Here is a 19447-nt window from a genome sequence, read left to right as displayed (position 1 = left end):
TCACCTTTACTCCACCCAATACAAGCCATGTATCACATGATGGAAACAAAGTTTAACTGTTGTTCTCTGGTAAGACATAAGACATTTATTTATTTGCTTCAGATTTGGGGCTACAGAAGTAAGTACCACAGCAAAATCGCAGAGCAGCAATATTAATCACCACGGACATTTCATTGTCAGTGAACATAAATCAAAAGGCAAGCACCTTCCCTCCCTGAGTGATACGAAACCAGCATAAACATGGAGAGAGAAATCTGATGCTTGTCAATGGCTGATAAGTATTTTTCAGTCCTCCTACAAATAAGTAGTAGAATGTTGCACATGAATACCTTCTATCCTGTGATTTATTTTCTCTACCAAGTATTACTCAGACAGGAAAACTGGAGCTGAAGCTTTTCCCCAGCATAAAAATGCCAATAGATAAAATAAGCTAAATGTCAATATAAATTGCCCAAGAATCCAGGAATCCATTCAGCTTAAAACGATCATGGCCAATTCAACTGCTTAGAAACACTGCCTCAAACCAGATGTGTAGGAGACCATGTTTACCATTTTTTAAGCAACTGGAGAGACTAAAAACAGTATAGAAACTCTCTCACAGAGCTAGATTAGAACGCCATCTCTGCTAGCTGTTGCTGTGTGATTTGGGGAAATTAACCTATTCAAATCTTTTTGCTTCACTGTAAAATGGGGGAAATCATACCTATCTCATAGGTTGTAATTAAGGATAAGTAAGATAATGTACACCAGAGTGATTACTATGGTTCCTGGAAATTAATCTCAGTCGATGTTGGTTGAATCAGAAGCTCTTCCTACAGTCAAAGGATCAAAAACTTGTATTGTATCCACCTCAATAATTTTGTATATCTCTTAATGAAAGCAGAAGTAAACTTTGCCTTTATATTTCACTGGCTTAAACTAGCTTAGAACTTATTCTAAATTATAAGGGCCCTAATTATGATGCTTCTGTAACTCTGTTTAATTACCTTGAACACAGAACAAGATACATAACTTAAAGCCTCATAAGCAAATTTATGCTTCAGGACAGCCCTGATCAAAGTGAATTATCCTACGAGATGCCAAGCCCCACATTTCTCAACCTGTGTTTGTATAAAATCCAGACATCATTTCACTGTACACATTTTATATGCATTATTACTGTTTCTTTCGCTTTTATTAAAGAAGAGAAATGATTAAAATCCCCATAGAGAGCATATTAAGAACTCCTTAGGGTGAGTAGACACAGTATTGTATGAGATACTTATTGAATTCATCAGAGTTGAGTATGATGTACATATATTACGGAATTCTTAAAAATGCATATAGGCTCCCCTGGTGGCCCAGTCGTTAGGAGTCTACCTGCCAATGCAGGGGACTCAGGTTCGAGCCCTGGTCCAGGAAGATCCCACATGCCACGGAGCAACTAAGCCCGTGCACCACAACTACTGAGCCTGCGGGCCACAACTACTGAAGCCCATGTGCCTAGAGCCCATGCTCCACAACAAGAGAAGTCACCGCAATGAGAAGCCCGCGCACCGCAACGAAGAGTAGCCCCTGCTCACCACAGCTAGAGAAAGCCCACATGCAGCAACAAAGACCCAATGCTGCCAAAAATAAGTAAATAAATAAATAATTTTAAAAATGCATGTGATTGACTTGAAGGCAGTGCTTTAGTGGAGAAAATTTCCATTTGAACCTTTTAAAAACAGACACTACAATATCTTCCTGACAGGTAAACAAGATGATAGGGAATCTACTGAAGTCCATTATGCAAATTCACTGTTGGGCTTTACGAGCGAAAAATAGGGCAGGTGGCTGCAGAATATGGGAGCAGAAGGTAGTTCCAACGTGTTTACTAACCCCGCTGTTCATTGCTGCACAAGAAGAATCCCGACGTGAGTTCGCCACAACTCCCCTTTATAATTGTATGGACATCTTAGGAACAAGTTCTTCCAGAAGTAGAACCTGAGCCAATGATTTGAGTAGAATGATCTGTTAAGGAAATGCTCTCAGAAGAAACCCGTAAGGGAGTGGGGAAAGGGGGTAGAAAGGGAGCAGCAGGCAAGAAGGCTGCCTGCAGGTGAAAGTGTACACTCGCCTTGATCCTGCTGGACTGTAAACTGACACCTCAGAGTCTCTCTCGGCAGTCCATGGAGCTGGGCTTTTGTGCTAATGTATCAGAAAGTGTAACCTCAGGGAAGAGACAGGCCAATGGTCAAACATCTCTGATTCTCTCTAAGGGACATGGGGGCTTCAGGACCCAGGAACCCTCCTCAGAAGTTCATAATTGTTTGCTTTTAGCACCAAAACATACAGAGACCGGAGAAGTGATTCAAGACGATGCAGGTGGGTGTGTCTAATTCTTAAGTCTGAAAATAATTTTAGAAAAGCGTTTCGATTATAAGAATATGGTTTCCCCAATGGTAAAGCTTTTCTTCATTCCTTGAAGTTATTTCTCTTTGCCATTTTCACCAAGTCATTGAGTGTGTTTATCAGTTATGTCTTAAAATTCCCCCTCCCATAATAATGAGGTTAGTGGATTAAAGCAAAGGGATTAACATGCTTTTCACTGATAACACAGTGATTCAAGTTGATCCCAGTTCCCCACCAATGGAGGGGAAGATGTCTCAAGCGAATGTGCAGAACCATCCTCTACTTGGTACACAATTCAAAATGCATTTCCTGCAGGTAATGAATCAATGACCTTAGGTGGCATCTTGATCTGTAGACAAGTAGTTTCATTCATGAGAGAGTAACTCATCAGCAGGAATTTAAAGTGTGAGAGTTGACCTTTCTGAAAACTCATAAATATTTATATGCAGACTTTCTCAGCCCTCACCAACCCCACCTCTACAAATCCTGAAAAACTCCTTGCCTCCTCTCTGACAGCGGCAATATTCCTTTAATAATGACCAGGTGGGGCCCAACTTACCATTTATTTGGTGGCTCCTTGACTGAACTGGAGAAGTCATCCACCTAGTTACTCCAAAACACTTTTTCACTTAGCAAGTGAAATAGTGACCCCACCTTTTATGTTCTGAACAACTGAACACTAGCATATATTGTTTTCATATATAATTTTTTCATGTCCCTGCAAAGCACAGACACTCTTTGTGAATGGAGACTGTTTTATTACATCTTTTAAACATTAAAAATATGGACTAAAATTGATCGAGTACATCCACTCATTCAATCAACATTTTTAGGATCTTCCTAAGTTCCTACTTTGAATAATGCTTTTATAATTTCCCATATTACAATCCTTCCTTCTGGACATTTTCATTACTGTATTTTTTGCCTGTCGTCCCAAATATCTTATGTAATATATCTAATATTTTGACAAACCCACAACTGTTTCCCACCACAAGAATAAGCCTCTTTTTTCTCTAGGGTTGGGGCAAAGAGTGCTGCTTTGAATGGTTTGAGAACATCCCCATTCTTTAAAACAAAACTTTAACTTCTCAAGGTCCTATAAGAAGAAAACATGCAGTGAGTTGGGGTAGACCTAAAATACTTCCTTCAGAGACTTAAGCCAACAGCCAAGAATAAGTGTAATGAGAATAGCAGAGAATCACACTGATCAGGTTAAGCTACACACTGAGCCACACTTTTTGAATGTGTTTACAACACATTCTTATTATGTGTATGTTTCAGTGAAATGCAGGCTTTTAATGAAATGGAGCAAAACATTTCATGAAGAGTTAGGGGGCTGATATCTACAGTATGCAATTTTCTAAATTACTGTAATTGAAGTTATTGTTAGATTTCAAGAGAGATGACTTCAAGAGTTCCCTAATTGGTCCCCAAGCATGCCAAGATTCCACCAGATAATGAAATGCTTCCATTAACACATGCTCCCTAAAAGTCCCCAGAGTAAACTGCTAGCTTGCAGGTTAGTGAAGATGCCGAACATTTCGCTGCTCTGTGTTCCTGATGGGTGAGTTGATACAGAGGAGAGAAAGGTTCACATGCAATTGCTTATTGTACAGCACGGGCTTTTCTGGTGCTTAGGTGAGTAGGAAGCTACCAATAATTCATGACAGAAATTCAGAAAATTTTCCAGGGGCAACAGAGACACTGACATCTCTATAATTATGTTGTTTACAAAGATGTATAATAAATAATTTTATTTCTCTACTAACATAAGTTCTATATACCTGGTTGCTGAGGAAGCCAAGCAAAAAAAAAAAAAAAAAAAGCTTGGTTGTGCATATCCTGCTCAGGGTCAACGACTTCCTTGAACACTGATTGTGTTTGCCTCTGTGAACTTGCCTGAACACGTACAGCCAGAGATGTCTACACGTAAGATCACCATACCACTAGACACCACCCCACACCCCTCATGCCAGGGCCAAGATCCCATTAGTGAGGCAGAGATATCTAGGTAGGTAAACTCAGAGACAAAACGAGCGGGAAAGACGTGGTTGATTGGAAACCCACTGACTGTGTTTACTTTTCTGCGATTATATTAGGATATTTCTTGCTGTGACACAAAATGGCCACATACTTAGAGGAAGACAAAAAAAAAAGAAGTTGGGGGGTGAGAGAAAAATAGGAAATGGAGAGGAAGCAAGATAGGATTATGCTGGCCTCAGAAAATGAGTAGGAATATTCCCTCTGCCTATATTTTTTGAAAGAGATTGAATAGAATTGGTATTATTTATTCCTTAAATGTTTGATAGAATTAACCAATAAAGCAAGGTGAACCTGGAATTTTCTTTATGGGAAGCATTTTTTAAATAAACTTTTATTTTAAAATTTAGATTTATAGAAAAGTTGCCAAGATAGTAGCAAGTCCTCATTTATCCTTCAGCTAATTTTACCATATGTGGGCACAACTGATATTTATGTCCAGGTAATTCTTTGTTGTGGCGCTGTCCCATGCATTGTAAGATGTTTACTAGCATGCTTAGCTTCTACCCACTAGATGCTGATAGCACCAAGCTGGGACAATCAAAAGTGTTTTAATGTCTTAATATTCCTAATGTTCCCTGTGGGAAAAGATTATCCCTGGTGGAGAACTACTGCCGTAATGTTAATATCTTACACAACCATGGTACATTTGCAAACATTAAAAATTAACACTGGAGCATTATTACAAATCAGATAAAGCAAGCTACAGACTGGATTTCACCAATTTTTCTATTAACATCCTTTTTCTGTCTGAAGATCCAGTACAAGGTATTATATTACATTTAGTAAGGGAAGTATTTTAAAATCAAATTTCTTTAACTTTATATAGGGCTATTCAGCCCTTCTCTTTCGGGGTCACTATGGATAAAAAGTATGTCTCTCACAGACTTTATTTGAATTAAGTTGTTAATTTTTTGACATACAATTGGTTGGTCATGATTTTTCTTATTATTCTTTTATTGTCTGTAGACTGTGTGATAATATTCCTATATTCATTCCTGATACTGGTAATTTATACCCTCTCTATTGTTTATTGATCACTCTGGCTAGAAGTTTGTCTATTTTATTGATCTTTTCAAGGAAAAGCTTTTAGTTTCACTTATTTTCTCCACTGATCCATTTTCTATATTAGTAATTTTTCCTTTTAGCTTTACTATTTTCTTTTTTCCACTTTTGGATTCAATTTGATCTTTTTTTAGCTTCTTGTATTGGAAACTTCAATTATTATTTGAGATTTTTCTTCTGTTCCAATATAAAGCTATAAATATACCTCTAAGCACTGATTTGGATGCATCCTGCGAATTTATGTATTTTGTGTTTTCATTTAAATTCGCTTTAAATCTTGTCCTTAGTTGTATAGCTTATGCTTATAATAGCAGTTTCAAAGTTCTTATCTGCTGTTTCTGTCATCTTTTTCTCATTCCTGGAACTTTTTCAATTAAGTATTTTCCTTCTATATATTGTTCATATTTCCCTTGTTTTTATTTTGGATGGATGCCAGATATTAATTTGTTGAGTACTGAATTTTATTGAAATCCCTGAAAGGGAACTGGACTTTATTCTCTTAGGCAGTTCAGCAGTTATTTTAGATCCGGATGATCTTTTCAAGATTTGTTTATAAGCTTTTAAGGGAACATCTATTGCAGCCTTAACTCTAGGGCTAATTTAGCCCCACTGTGAAAGTGTTCTCATCCTGGAGTCTCTACTATAGTCTATGTTTATTCAGTGATATCTCTCCACTCTAGCTGGTGGGAATTCAAAAGCCTCTTGCTCTGTATGAACTCCTGCCTACAGCTCCCCTGTAATCATTCCTTCCCCGCCAGCTGTTCTTTGTCAAATCTCATGGAGTTTCACCCCACATGTATATTCGGATATTCGAAGATTTAAGAGGACTCTTCTGCAGATGTCTGCAGAATGTGTTTTCTTTTTCTGTCTGTGTGACTACCTTCTGTCGAGTCCTCTACACCTCAAATTCTAGCTGCCTCAACATCCCTGAGCTCAGATCTCCATCTCTTCAACTAAGCGGTATCACCAAGCTTTGTTGGGTTCTTCCTCCCTGGACCACAGCGGAGAAGGTGCTTCTAGGAAGAAAGCTGTGGTACACATAGTGTTCGCCTTGTGGGTTTGCCTTCTCTGGTGAATCACGATCCTATTTTGCCTGTTGTCCACTATTCAAAAACCATTGTTCTGTGTACTTTCTACATGTTTCTGCCAAGCAGGTAAGTCCCATAACAAATAGTCTTTTATGGACATGGATGGAATTCTCTATGCAGCCTTCTGTTGGGACTGTCTGCCTATACAATTTTTACTGATGACCTAGAAAGTGCTAGATGTGCTGGGTGCTGTCCTGGGTACTTTATTGTGATAAATCAGTTAACTTTAACTGATGTGTGAGACCATTATTCTTCCCAAACACTGAGGGTGCAAAAGCAGTATGGGTAGTAACTGGCTGCTTTGCACCCAGGTCCTCCAGCCTCTTAGTTCAGTACTCCTTCTCCTCAAGAAGCAGTGGCATGTTTATAGGGACTTCATGTTTATAGGGATGAGCCTTCTGGAACTAAATTTCTCCATTTAATGTCCTATTTTTTTAAAGCTATCACTTGGCCTTACTCTCTGCTTTGAGAAGTGCTATATATTAATATGCTCATTTAATAGATAGGTCAACTGAGTGTCAGAGGGCTCTGTGATTTTCTCAAGATCCTACAAATAGTAAGCACTAAGGGGAAGCAGAGAATTAATAAGGGGGAGAATTAATAAGCACTTACATCTCTGAAGGTCTACGACAGCATTCCTTCCATTACCGCCTACTGGAGAGCACTGGTTATTTAACTGGTTGTATGTTACTTTTTCCAAGAAAGCAATCCTTAAAACAATAAATCCTTAATTGATATTAACATCTTCAATCTACTCCTCCAGTTCACCATCTCAGATCTGATCTCCAGAAAATGAAATGAGGTTTAAATGCACTGACATTCTGTCAACCATGTCCTTAAGGAACAGATTCCACTGTCGGCTTTGTTTGAAATGACTGTCATGAGTTGACTTGTAAAAAGTAATTTGTTCTTCCAGGTTCCATTATTTCTGTACTTTCCTGTATGCATGTGATACTTTAATAAAACTATCGACTGAAAAAGAAAAGTAATTGGTTCTATAATTTCATACATGTCAAAATCTGCAACACACAGTTTCCTAATTGCTGTTTTGTGTGTGCACACAGGTGTAAAATCAATTTAGTTGCTCGGGTAGTTCGTTAGCAATGTCTATCCACAACCAAGTAGTAAAATGTAATGACTGTTCCGAGCCTGTGGCTCAAGCTTTTCAAAGCCTTTGTGCCTCATCTATGAGATGATGTCAAGGTCATATAGCCTTCTGGGCCTCAGTTTCTGCAACTATAAAATGGCAGCTGGAGATAATTAGCCTAGGAAACATTAAGATTCCTTCTATTTCTGACATTTTAGATTTCTACTTTTAATTACATTTAGCTGGCATTGTAGCAGCTAGGAATACCTATTAATTAGCACGTTCGTCCTCACCAGTACAATCATCACCCAGGTTCGAAACGGTATAAAGTCATCTTAATAAAAATAAGATACAATATTTTCTATATAAATGAAATATTCAGCAGCTTCTACTTATTTGAAAATCAGTGAAAGCCTTCTAGAACGTTAGTTATATAGGACAAAAGATATTTTTTCCCAGTGGCTCTCAAAATATAGCATGCATCAGAATCACCTGGTGAGCTTCTTAAAACACAGATCACTGGGCCCTAGCCCCGGGAGGTCTGGGGTGAGTCCCGAGAATCCAAACTTCCAACAGATTCCCAGGTGGTGCTTATGCAGCTAGTCCTACCACCACACTTGAAAAACCACTTAGTTAGCCTATCCTACTGCTTTCCTCTTCTCCAGCACTGCAGAGATTAAGAAGTGTGGAGAAGTAAGCTCATCTGTCCAACATCACATAGTAAGTTCCAGAGTCAGGTCTTCCGGTCATCAGCCCTTTACACCGTTTCTGCATGATCTCCTACACTGCCTCAGGCTTTCTGTAACATTTAGAGGCCTATCTCAAAAGTATGTTGTTAATGTGTTTCTCCGGATCACGATGCTACATGGTACATTTTATAGACACAGTAAAGTGCACAAGCCATGACAGAGGGCTTGGAACATAAGAAATAAAAACCTCAGGAAAATTACATGTCCTTTACTCCCATCGGTATAACTGATGGGAGCGAAGGACATGCCTTTCACTCCCATCAGTATAACTTGCTATAGCACTTTTCACTTCAACCTATTGCTTTTGTTTTTTCAACTCCCTTGACTTTTCCAAAGTGCTAATATTCATTTGATTGCCAGACATGTAAGTTAAAATAAAGCCACTTTACGTAATAATGTTACCATTTAAAATGAAATATCAAGGGAATTTTTCGTACATGACAGAACTACTAAGAACACCCTAAGCAGAGCACATAAGAGACTTCAGTAGTACATAATATGGATGTGTCTTAAGATGGAAAACCCAAGAATCCCAATTCTAAAACCTGTAACTTTTGTAGGAACATGCAGACAAAAGATCTGTGTTCTTCTAACTTGGTGGCATTCTTGGTGCATTTTGCAAAACAAAGATGTTAAAGGGAGCTGTTGTGTATTCCATTCCATTTTCTAACTCCTTCCCCTTCAGCCGAACCTCTTAGAAGAAACAACCCTTGAAGGAAGAGGCAGCAGAGGAAGGGAAAGGAGAAGAAATGTCGAGAGAGGAAGACAAAGCTGCTTCTCAGACCAACAGACCCTGATAAACCCAAGAGAACTCAGTGAGGCTGGCCAAGTCCTAAGAACGAAAAAGACTCTGAGGCCAGTCCAATGATAGGCTATTAATTGGGGCTTTTCATGGTCCCTTGTGGTCTAGCTAAGCAATAAATCACAAGTCGTGGGAATGATGGAACTTTGTAACTACATGTCAGAGGCACTAGACCGGATTAATAGGGTTCTAGGAAGCGGGCTGATTACATCAACATCAACACCTTCTAAACAACTCTGAATTTTAGTTCTGATTTTTTTTTAAAGAGGAGAATGGGTCATGAGCATTGATTGAGACTTGACTTTAAGTGGTTTAAAAGAATAGCAACCATTAACCGAAAGTACATAATATTTTTATCTTTCTTCTCCTATTGGACCCTTTCTTTTTTATTGAATTGCTTATTGCTTATAAGCTGAATTGCTTATCTCGAACCATGAATCTCAACTCCAGCTTCCCATGAGAATACCTAGGGAGTTTTAGAAAATAATAGAGGTCCAAGTCCGAACCCAAACCAATTAAAGGAAAATCTCTGTAACTGGGGCCTCCTCAGATGATTCTGACATGCAGCCTGTCTTGAGAAAGACTTCTACAAATTTCTCCGTGAGAGTTATACAATGGCCAGTTGTATTTCTCCTCTCCACGCAACATCAAGATATAGTTTCTATAGAGGAACTCAATAATTATTTCCACTCAGATAGGAAGAATTGTAGATGGGTTAAAACATAGACTCTGGCATCAGACTACCTAGGTTCATATCCCCCAGCTTACCATTTATTAACTAGCTGAGTAAGCAGGTTAAGTCACTCTACCTCCCTTTACTTGCAACATAAGATTACTGTGAGATTCAATCACTTACAACGGTGACTGTTACAAAGGAAGCACTATTATTATTTCCAAACGTCTCCTGGAGACAGGATAGTATTGAATGTAATGGCTGAAAACACAGACTTTAGAGAACAATGAACTCATTTTCAGGTCCTAGTTCTGCCAATGTACAGTGTGATCCTGCAAAAGTTATCCAATCCTCCAGGTTATCCATAACATGGAGATAATCATATGGTTATTATATAGTTGCTGGGGAGATTAAATGAAATAACTTATGTCACAAGCTTAGCACAGAGCCTGGCTCAACAATGAGCTCTTGTCATCATTATAACGACTAACCTGGGAGGACGGAGTGGATTCATGAGACACTTCAGTAAGATATTCGGTTGACTTTTCCATCTTGGGTCAGAGGGAACACTGTATTTATAGAGGTCACCAGTCTTCTCTCTAGGAGAGTGACGAGGAGAGTGAAAAATGAGAACAACCCGCGAAGGAACTGGTAGAGCTTGAAACTGCAGACCTCAGTTATCTTGGGAGAAAACGGATTATCATCATTAATGTCTGCTCTTTCCAGCCCAGATGCAACAGCCAGAGGCATCTTAATTATAAGCAGCTTCAGAAATTAATCTTCATAATTCTAACACTTCAGAAATTAACCTCTTGTCCTGAGAAGGTCAAGTTAAATGCCAGTCCCAGACGGAACCTGAGGGGGCATTCGGATGCCACAGCAGCAACACAGTTGGCCACACAGCTGTGCGTTCTTCCTTCAAATTGCCGTCGATTTCTCCAAAAGCATAGCTCGAAAGACATTTCAAAAATAAAGATCTAAGGGAGAGTTCTTTTTTTCTCGATTTTAGTCAGAGCCCATCTGGAGACTCAGTAAGAGTTGAATTTCTATTTGGCTACAAATCTCATTTTGGATGGGGAGATGGGGAGAGGAAAGGGGCTGTTATATCTACTGACTTTTGCAGGTCAGAGTAGCAAAGAAAGACATATCTGATTCCTGCTGATGACACGGTACAGCTTTCTTACTGGCTTATTTCTTCTTTAAAAATAAACATCATTTTCCTAATTCTGTAATTGAGGGCACAGATATATTTAGCCTCTGGTTAGAAGCAAGAAACCATGGATCCATAAAAAATAATATAGCCCAAACGTGTGTACATGTTCCTATGTTTTACAAGTCAGTCAACACATCCAATTTATGCCACCCAAAGTAGCTCTCTGGTCAGATCGTACATGAGAGATGAAAACGATAACAAAGCTACCACTGTTTTCATAACAAATGCTTATTATCTGAATGAACTTTTTAAAGTACATAAATTTTATGTACAATTATGAAGCTGTCACGAATAAAACACAGTGTTAATGAGTGCCAGGTGGTAGATGGCCCCTGCTAGAAATAACATTACTATTAGGTTTAAAGTAAAAAAAAAAAAAAAAAAAAATCACTGCCACATGAAAGCAACAGTAAACCCAAAGATGGATTTGGGCCACTACTCTGCCCACATCTTACAAAAAGCTAAGCTTTTATAAACAAATCCTATAATAACCTCTTTTATCATCCTCCCATTTTAAGGTGCTTAGAACTTCGCTCTATTAAGTGGCAAAACAAAAGGAAAAGGATTATTTCTCTCAAGATATTCAACCACAAAACTATAACAGAGAAGGAGTTTAGACATTTTTTTCTGGTCAAGTTATTTATGCGCCTGTGGTTCTCGATTTCCCTATCTGTAAAGAAGGGATGAGAGACCTCATTTCCAAAGTTTACCTCCCCCATCCCAAGTAAAAACTACTGAATACAGAAGGAGGGAGGGAGTTTTTTATTATGTGACTGCCTGCTAAATGCCAACACTTTCATATGGGGTGTTTCAACTAACCTGTACAAAAAGCTTCTTAAATGAGTTTTAATACCCACTTTCTCAACAACGGAAACAGGCTCAGTGAAACTAAGCCATGTATTTATACAGAGAACAGAGTTGAATCCACGTCTGCTAACTAGCTGTCTCCCATGAATGGAAGGACACAGCACAGGACTGATGTGACCCTGCAAAACCTCAGGGAGATATAATTCCAAGAGAGGAAACCTTTCCTCTGACCAGAAATGCCATGTCTAGCAGCTGCAAACATGTGTTCTGAGAGCACTTAAGTGTGGTAGGAAGACAGACTTATAGAATGGATTAGCAATGCCTCCAAGGTAGCAGCGTGTTATGGATTGACTTGCGTCCCCCCGCAAAAAGATGCTGGAGTCCTAACCTCATTACCTCAGAATGTGAACGTATTTTGGAGAAAGGGTATTTACAGAGGTTATCAAGTTAAAATGAAGTCATTAGGGTAGATCTTCATCCAATATGACTGGTGTCCTATTAAAAGAGGAGAAATTTGGACACAGACAGAGACACATACAGGGAGGATGCCGTGGGAAGACTGGACTGGAGTTACACATTATCACAAGTCAAGAAACTACCAAGAGCTGGGAGAGAGGCCTGGAACAGACCCTTCCCTAGCACTTTAAGAAGGATCATGGCCCAGCAGACACCTTGATGCCAGACTTCTAGCCTCCAGAAGTGACAGGCAATAAATATCTATTTTTCAAGCCACGCAGTTTATGGTACTCTGTTACAGTAGCTCCTAGGAAATGAACACAAGGGGCAAGAATATGAGACCATGAGAGACACCTATTAATAATCTTCTGTTAGAATATGAGTGGCCTCATTTACCTCTGAATGGTTGGCCCAGCGCCTGGAAGAGAAGATGCTCAATTCAAAAAAGTTTTTGAACTGATTAATACGAAGAGAATATAATGGGAAGTTTCCCCTTTGCCAATGCTGTGCGGATGCAAAAGCAGGTCACACATCGCTCCAGCAGCTAGTCTTTGGAAGAAAAGCAAAGATTCAATGCTTACACAGGGGAGGAGAGACACTTGGATGGAAGATCCCAGCAAAGTGGAGAATGAATAGTTGAACTGAGTGAGGAAACTGACAGTGTCTGGGTTTGGAGTCACATCTCTAGGGAGGCCGTCTGGAGGAAAATTAGAGTGAAGGAGATTATTATTAACCTTGATATGATTTTTTTTTTTTTTTACTTGAGACTCAGGCTAACAATGTGTTTAGAGTGAAGAAGGGACAAATGCAATTTACTCTGGGATTGAACGCCATCCGATGAGGTTACCTCACTCATTTTAAAATGTTATCTCACTGTGTCCGCTCATTTCTCAGCACCACGCTATTTGCATGAAGTATGTTCAGATAAATATATTTTAGCAGGATGTTCATGAACCACAGCCAATAAAAAATGTAAAATTAGCGTACTGGAAGAGCTTAACTCTCACGGACGCAGCCTCTTCAGTACAAGAGCTACTGAATTGAGCTAATAGGGGGTGATCTTAGAGTTTTCCAACACCAGATTGACACATCTCATGGGCAGCTTTCAGATCCGCTCCCACGAGCTATTCATGCATCTCTGCCTCAAAGGAAATTCACGTTGGCTTCCACAGGAAATGGAGACTCGGAGAATGTGACTGAAGTACAGCTCTACCCCCAAACAGCTCTGGTGAATGCAAATTGTCTTGAATCCAAAAATAATCCTTACAATTGTTACTATTAACATTTGCCGCCTACTTACAATGTACTGAGTACCTTTCCTACACTATATTAAGAAATTATCATGAAGACCCATCCAATACTTAATTGCACTTCTACAGAGAGGAATTATTATAATTGCTATTCTATATCAAGAATTGCTACTCCTACTGCCCAGTTTCCATCCTTCTTCACCATAACATAATTGTTTGAGATGTAAAGGTGAAACAGGAAGCCATCATCTCTGGTTCTGGGGGTTATTTCTTCTTTCTTTCACTTACTCAGCGAATTTGTTTAGAGAGAGCAGTAAGCATTGGTATTACTCTAATTAAAAAGACAAGGAAAAAAATAAACTTTGCTACATAAATTTATCTACGGTCACCATACATCCCAGATTTTTCAGAGGATAGTCCTAATTTTAAATATTTAGGTCACTTATTCCTACTTGGAGTGCAGAAAATGAAGTTACCCTCAAAGATAGACGGGATCCAGGAGTGTATTAGGTAAGCTATGGCAGCCAGACCTCCAGTCTCTGGGAAAAACCCAAAAAAGCTTGAAGAAGAAGATAAACTCCCTCAAGGAATGACCAGAAAGCTCCCTTCAAATAACCATAAACATAATGATGACAACTTTGAAAATCCAATCCAAAACCAGACAAAAACCAAGGACGAATGACATTGTCTGCAAGGTACACCTCAAAATCTAGTATGATATTTGTTATAGAAAAGCAACCACTGTTTACTGAGCAGCCTCTTTGTGACAACACATTACATAAACTCTCATTCAATCATTGTTTCCCTTTTTTTCCCCCCCCACAGGAAAAAAACTGATGCTTAAAGAAGCAAAATAAATTGCCCAACATGGCTAGTTAAGTGGCAGAGCCAATATCTGGATGCAGTTTTGATGCTAAAAGCTGTTGTCTTTCCACTGAATTGATTTTAAATCAGCACACATCGTAATCCGACTTTTATAACCAGACTGCACGTAGGTTACAAAGCAAGGCCTCTGGATCCTGCATTGGCAGATACCAGTCTCAGAGAGGAAAAGGAACAGAAGAGCGACTTCAGCCTTGAAGAAGGGGAGGCTCCTCTCTCTTAGTTTGAGCTAATACACAGGTGAAGTACTTTATAGCTGGCAAGATTATCTCATTTGATACAACAGTCCCCAGATTTCAATTCCTCACAAAGAAGAGAAACATTCGGAGACTGCAAGATCCCTCCCTCAAAACTGGTTTGTTTGGAGACAGGCAGAATTTTCACTAATGCTACTTTTTTCTGATTTTTAAGACTCCCTGTGAAGTAGTGAGACACTGATATTTTAAAATTATCAGACGGAAATGGATGAAAAGACGGTGTATTTCAGGGACCTACTGCCTTCACTTTCTTCCTATTCAAAGCAGCAAAAATCAAAACAGCATAGAGAGTCAAATGAAAGCAAGAAAGAGTACAGATGTTCCTGGCTCTGGTTCCATTCGATTTTTTTCCATTAGTTTCAAAAAAAAAAAAAAAGGGTAAAATTGAGACTGTGAAAGACCCAGACTGTTAGAGGACAAAGATAGTATCTACTTTTCCTTCCTTGACACATCACGCTATATATATTTTATGGCGGTTACATTGAAGCGATTAATTCATAACGGGACAGAAGCAGCTCACAAAGACTTACAGCTTATTTTTAATAAGTGCTAATACATTTATGCCTTTCTTGCCAGACTCCCCTTCTAGAAACACTTGCCTTCCCAGATTATATCCATGAAAATTAATGATCTGTCACTAGGCTTGCCTCTGTCTTAATGAAGTAGTGACTCAGAGCGATTGCAGTCAGGTGTGAGAAACTTGTTTCTCCTGTGGATGATAAAAGCCCTTGCCTCATTCTTTGCACACATTTAATTAGGCGAAAGCCAAAATAGATAATAATAATCACCGCGGCACAATGATTCTGCATATTTCAACAAGTGAAAAGGGTTTTGTTGGTGTTTGAAAGCTCTTCTGCACGGAGAAGGCAATCAACAGAAGACGTATCAAAAATTCAAATGCACTGGTACGTTCTTTGCTTTGTGAAAAGCAAAATGCATGATTCATAAAAGTGAGTATCTTTATTGAGCAACTCATAACCCACAGGGCTAAGTGCTATGAACAAAATAAAGAGGAGGGTGTTGATAAACAGTAACTGAAGGTGGAAGGCAGTGGCCTACACCAAGTGGAGCAGACAGAGAAGGCCCTGCAGGGAGATGGCGCTGGAGTTGGAATCTGCACCAAGATCTGCCAGGAGGAGGTGTGGGCGAAGAAAGACTCGGACAGAGGCCACGCACAGCGCAAAGACCCAGGGGAGAAAAACTGCGTCACATCGGGCATAATTGCTTAACCCTGACATGAGGAATATTTGGGGCTGGATAATTATTAGTTATTGGGTGTTGTGATGTGCACGGTAGGATGTGCACTGTAGGTAGTTTAGGAACATCCCTGATTGCTACCCACTAGATACCAGTAGTACCCCACTCCCCTGGACCTGTGAGAGCCCAGATGTTTCTAGACATCGCCAAATGTCCCCTGGGGGGCGCGTAAAAATCTCCCATGGTTGAGAATCACTGTGCTAGAGAAGAAGATAGAGGCCAGGTAGGTGGAGCAACCAGAAGAATTACATCTACAGCAAGGAAGGAAAATTAAGCAGAGCTAAGTCAGCTATGCTAGCACTATTTCAGCCCTCACGACCTCAGAGATGCTCGTTGCCAGGCATTCGGCAGGGTTCCATGTCAAATTCACATGGACCAAATTTTAGTCTGACTAAACTAGAGACTTCGTCTGTCTCAAGGAACCAAGGAACACTGAGGTGCTCTGTGCCTCCGTCCATCCTCAGCCTCCTGACCAGCCTGTGAAGCCACTCTACCAGCCCGAGCCATGCAACTGGGCTCGCCACAGCCTGCCTCCACGAACTCTGCCTTCCTGTCTGTGTCATCAGCGAATGCCTTGGTTCTCTACAGAAGAGAGAAAACATACCATCTCAGAAAATGAGAGAGCTGAGTGCCCCACGATTTGAGAGACAATGGTTTCCTGCAGGTGATGATTGTAGATGGTACATTCACAGGGTCAGGAAAGAAGTAATAAGCAAATAAGGAATCTGGGATTTAACGCACACGTTTAGACACATTTTCCTCATCTGGTTTGTTTCTTTATCTATGAAATGGGATCAGTTTTATTAAAAACCTGTTTAGTCAACGAATAGGTCTGAAGGGAAATGAATTCTAATAACCTGCCCTTAAGTAAGCCATTAAAAATCATGGACTTACTGAGTGAGACGGAGGCTGAGAAGCACAGGTGGTGAAGCAGCAATGGATCATCCCAAGAAAGGTATCTTTGCTCCAGGATAAAGTACTAACATATAATTACAGAAAAGTTTGACTAGGATCAGAAGTAAGGCTCAACTTTCCTCTGAGCCCCAAACCTAGACGATGCTCCACAAAGCCTGTTCCAGCAAAAAGACCGTTCCAAGCCTCTCTTTGAGAGGACATGAAGTAAATGAGCACATCTTCCGTTTAAAGGAAGTCTAGAAACAGTGCTCTTTGGACACAGTTACTTACTTTCTTCTGTGTCTTATTTCCTAAAATTAGAAATTTTCTAAGATACTTTACAAATAAGGGCAAGTACAATTTTTACTTCATTCTGGGCAGGAGAAAGTTAATGGCTTTATTTTTTGTTTAACCTAATCCTCACTTAGCATCAATATGTTCCGTGAAGTTCTAGGCACTTTACTCATATGAATGCATTAGGTTTCATAAAAACACCTGCCTCGTGGTACTATGATTTCCCCCAATTCAAAGGTGGGAAAAAATAGGCACAGAGAGATCAAGTGACTTGAACAAAGTTGCACAGCTACGAAGTCAAGTGGGCCGAATTTGAGCCCAAGCAGGTTGATGAGTCAACCACTCCCCAAATTGTTAGTCAACAACAACTCAGAAGCAAGAAACATGAGCGTCGCTTGTTTGCTTTTCTTTGTTTGGATAGAACCAAGAAATAAGAAAGAAAAGGGTTAATGCACACAAAATAGGATTTTAGAGTAATCATAGGAAAAAAAAATTCCCTGGCTATTTGGGTTTAAAGGGAGCACACCAGGGATGGACCTAGCGTCTGTCATACAGAGTGAAGTAAGTCAGAAAGAGAAAAACAAATACCGTATGCTAACACATGTATATGGAATCTTAAAAACAAACAAAAACAACGTTCTGACGAACCTAGGGGCAGGACAGGAATAAAGACGCAGACATAGAGAATGGACTTGAGGACACACGGAGCGGGGAGTGTAAGCTGGGATGAAGTGAGAGAGTGGCATGGACATATATACACTACCAAATGTAAAATAGATATCTAGGGGGAAACAGCTGCATAGCACACGGAGACCAGCTCGGTCGGTGGCTTGTGTGACCACCTAGAGGGGTGGGACAGGGAGGGTGGGAGGGAGAGGCAAAAAGGAGGAGATATGGGGATATATGTATACGTATAGCTGATTCACTTTGTTATACAGCAGCAACTAACACACCATTGTAAAGCAATTATACTCCAATAAAGATGTTACAAAAAGGGGGGGGCAAATAAATAAATAAAGAGAGCACACCAGGTTACTTTCTTCTCTTGGATCCCAGTCTCTGAAAATTTAAGAAAAAAATAATAACGGACTGCTAGTCATCATTTGCCAATTATGATGAGAAATGGGCAGGGCGGGGGTGGAGGAAAGATGGGATGTCCTCAGAGGAGACTTTCCGTTCGCTGGTTCACTTTCTGGCGGCATCATGATCAATCTCATGGAATCTGATCTCAAACATATGGGCCTTCAAGTGCCAGAAATTTCTCTGTGTTCTGTTTCCCTGAACACTTCACTCTCAAGGTCATTAGACCCACCTGTATCTTTTCATTTTCCTCAGTTCTCTGCAACACAGTACAGGGACATGTTACACTCTGTAGGCAAGCACCTGGAGAGGGTAATTTCAGGTTTGGGAGGCATGAAACAACAAAATGCACCTTTCCATTACTGACATAAACACATTTCCTGATAAAATGAAGCCCGCTGGGCTTCCTATGGTCAATGCTGATGTCACTATAGACGCTGAAAGAAAGAATATTATTTGGATAGAATTGGAGTCAAAATAGCATACCTGATTGAAAGATGACAGGGCTATTCACACATTTCTTTTGTTAAGTGTCGGCATAAAAAAAAATAATTAGCAAACTTTGAGAGTTCCCTAATCATCAATCTATTTTAATACTCATGGGTTGTAACAGTATGAAAATCTTTGTTTTTTCCCAACCATCAGGCAAATGCTAGAAATATATAAATAAATGATTCTTTAATAATGCATTCATCCTTCAACCAGAGAAGGAATGGGTAGAGTTTGGTAAGAGGATAAAGCTATTTCTGAACATAATAAGGAAGGAGAATTTGCAGGCAGACAGTTGAAGAAAAATGTTATAACCTGTGCGTAGAGTGAGATGGAGCGGGCTGGACTCCAAAGCCCAGGAATGGCCCAAGACAAATTCCATTATTCAATCAACAAACACTGGCTGAGTTGCTACTTTGTTCTAAGAACTGTGCTACATGTTGCAGTACCTCACTTAATCCTCCCAATGATAGGGTTAAATGAACATCACTAGCCTTTTTATCTTTAAACAGATTAGGACCCAAGTCTCAGACAGACTAAGTCCCTTGTCCAGGCCCTGGCATTATAAAAGGCACATGTGGAATCTACCCGCAGATCTGTGTTCCAAGAGCTCAATAAATGGTAGCTTTGGAATGCTGATCACAATGATATGTTTCCACCTCAGTATTCCAGCATGCCACACAGCTCTCAG

The 19447-nt window shown here is 39.8% G+C and overlaps 1 long non-coding RNA gene across 1 annotated transcript in view; it reads right to left on the bottom strand.

Annotated features, from left to right (window-relative positions):
- The window catches only part of LOC141279661 (uncharacterized), a 44899-nt gene extending 25717 nt beyond the window's left edge, over nucleotides 1-19182 (bottom strand). The window contains exons 1-2 of the long non-coding RNA XR_012334245.1: nucleotides 19072-19182; nucleotides 10369-10476 (exon numbers count right to left, since the gene is read on the bottom strand). This is a non-coding gene — a long non-coding RNA (uncharacterized lncRNA). The remainder of the gene's footprint in view (nucleotides 1-10368; nucleotides 10477-19071) is intronic.
- Nucleotides 19183-19447: the final 265 nt, after the last annotated feature.

This window comes from Tursiops truncatus, chromosome 10 (assembly GCF_011762595.2).
Source record: "Tursiops truncatus isolate mTurTru1 chromosome 10, mTurTru1.mat.Y, whole genome shotgun sequence".
Classification (NCBI taxonomy): domain Eukaryota; kingdom Metazoa; phylum Chordata; class Mammalia; order Artiodactyla; family Delphinidae; genus Tursiops; species Tursiops truncatus.
This window is presented reverse-complemented; position numbering and strand designations above follow the sequence as displayed.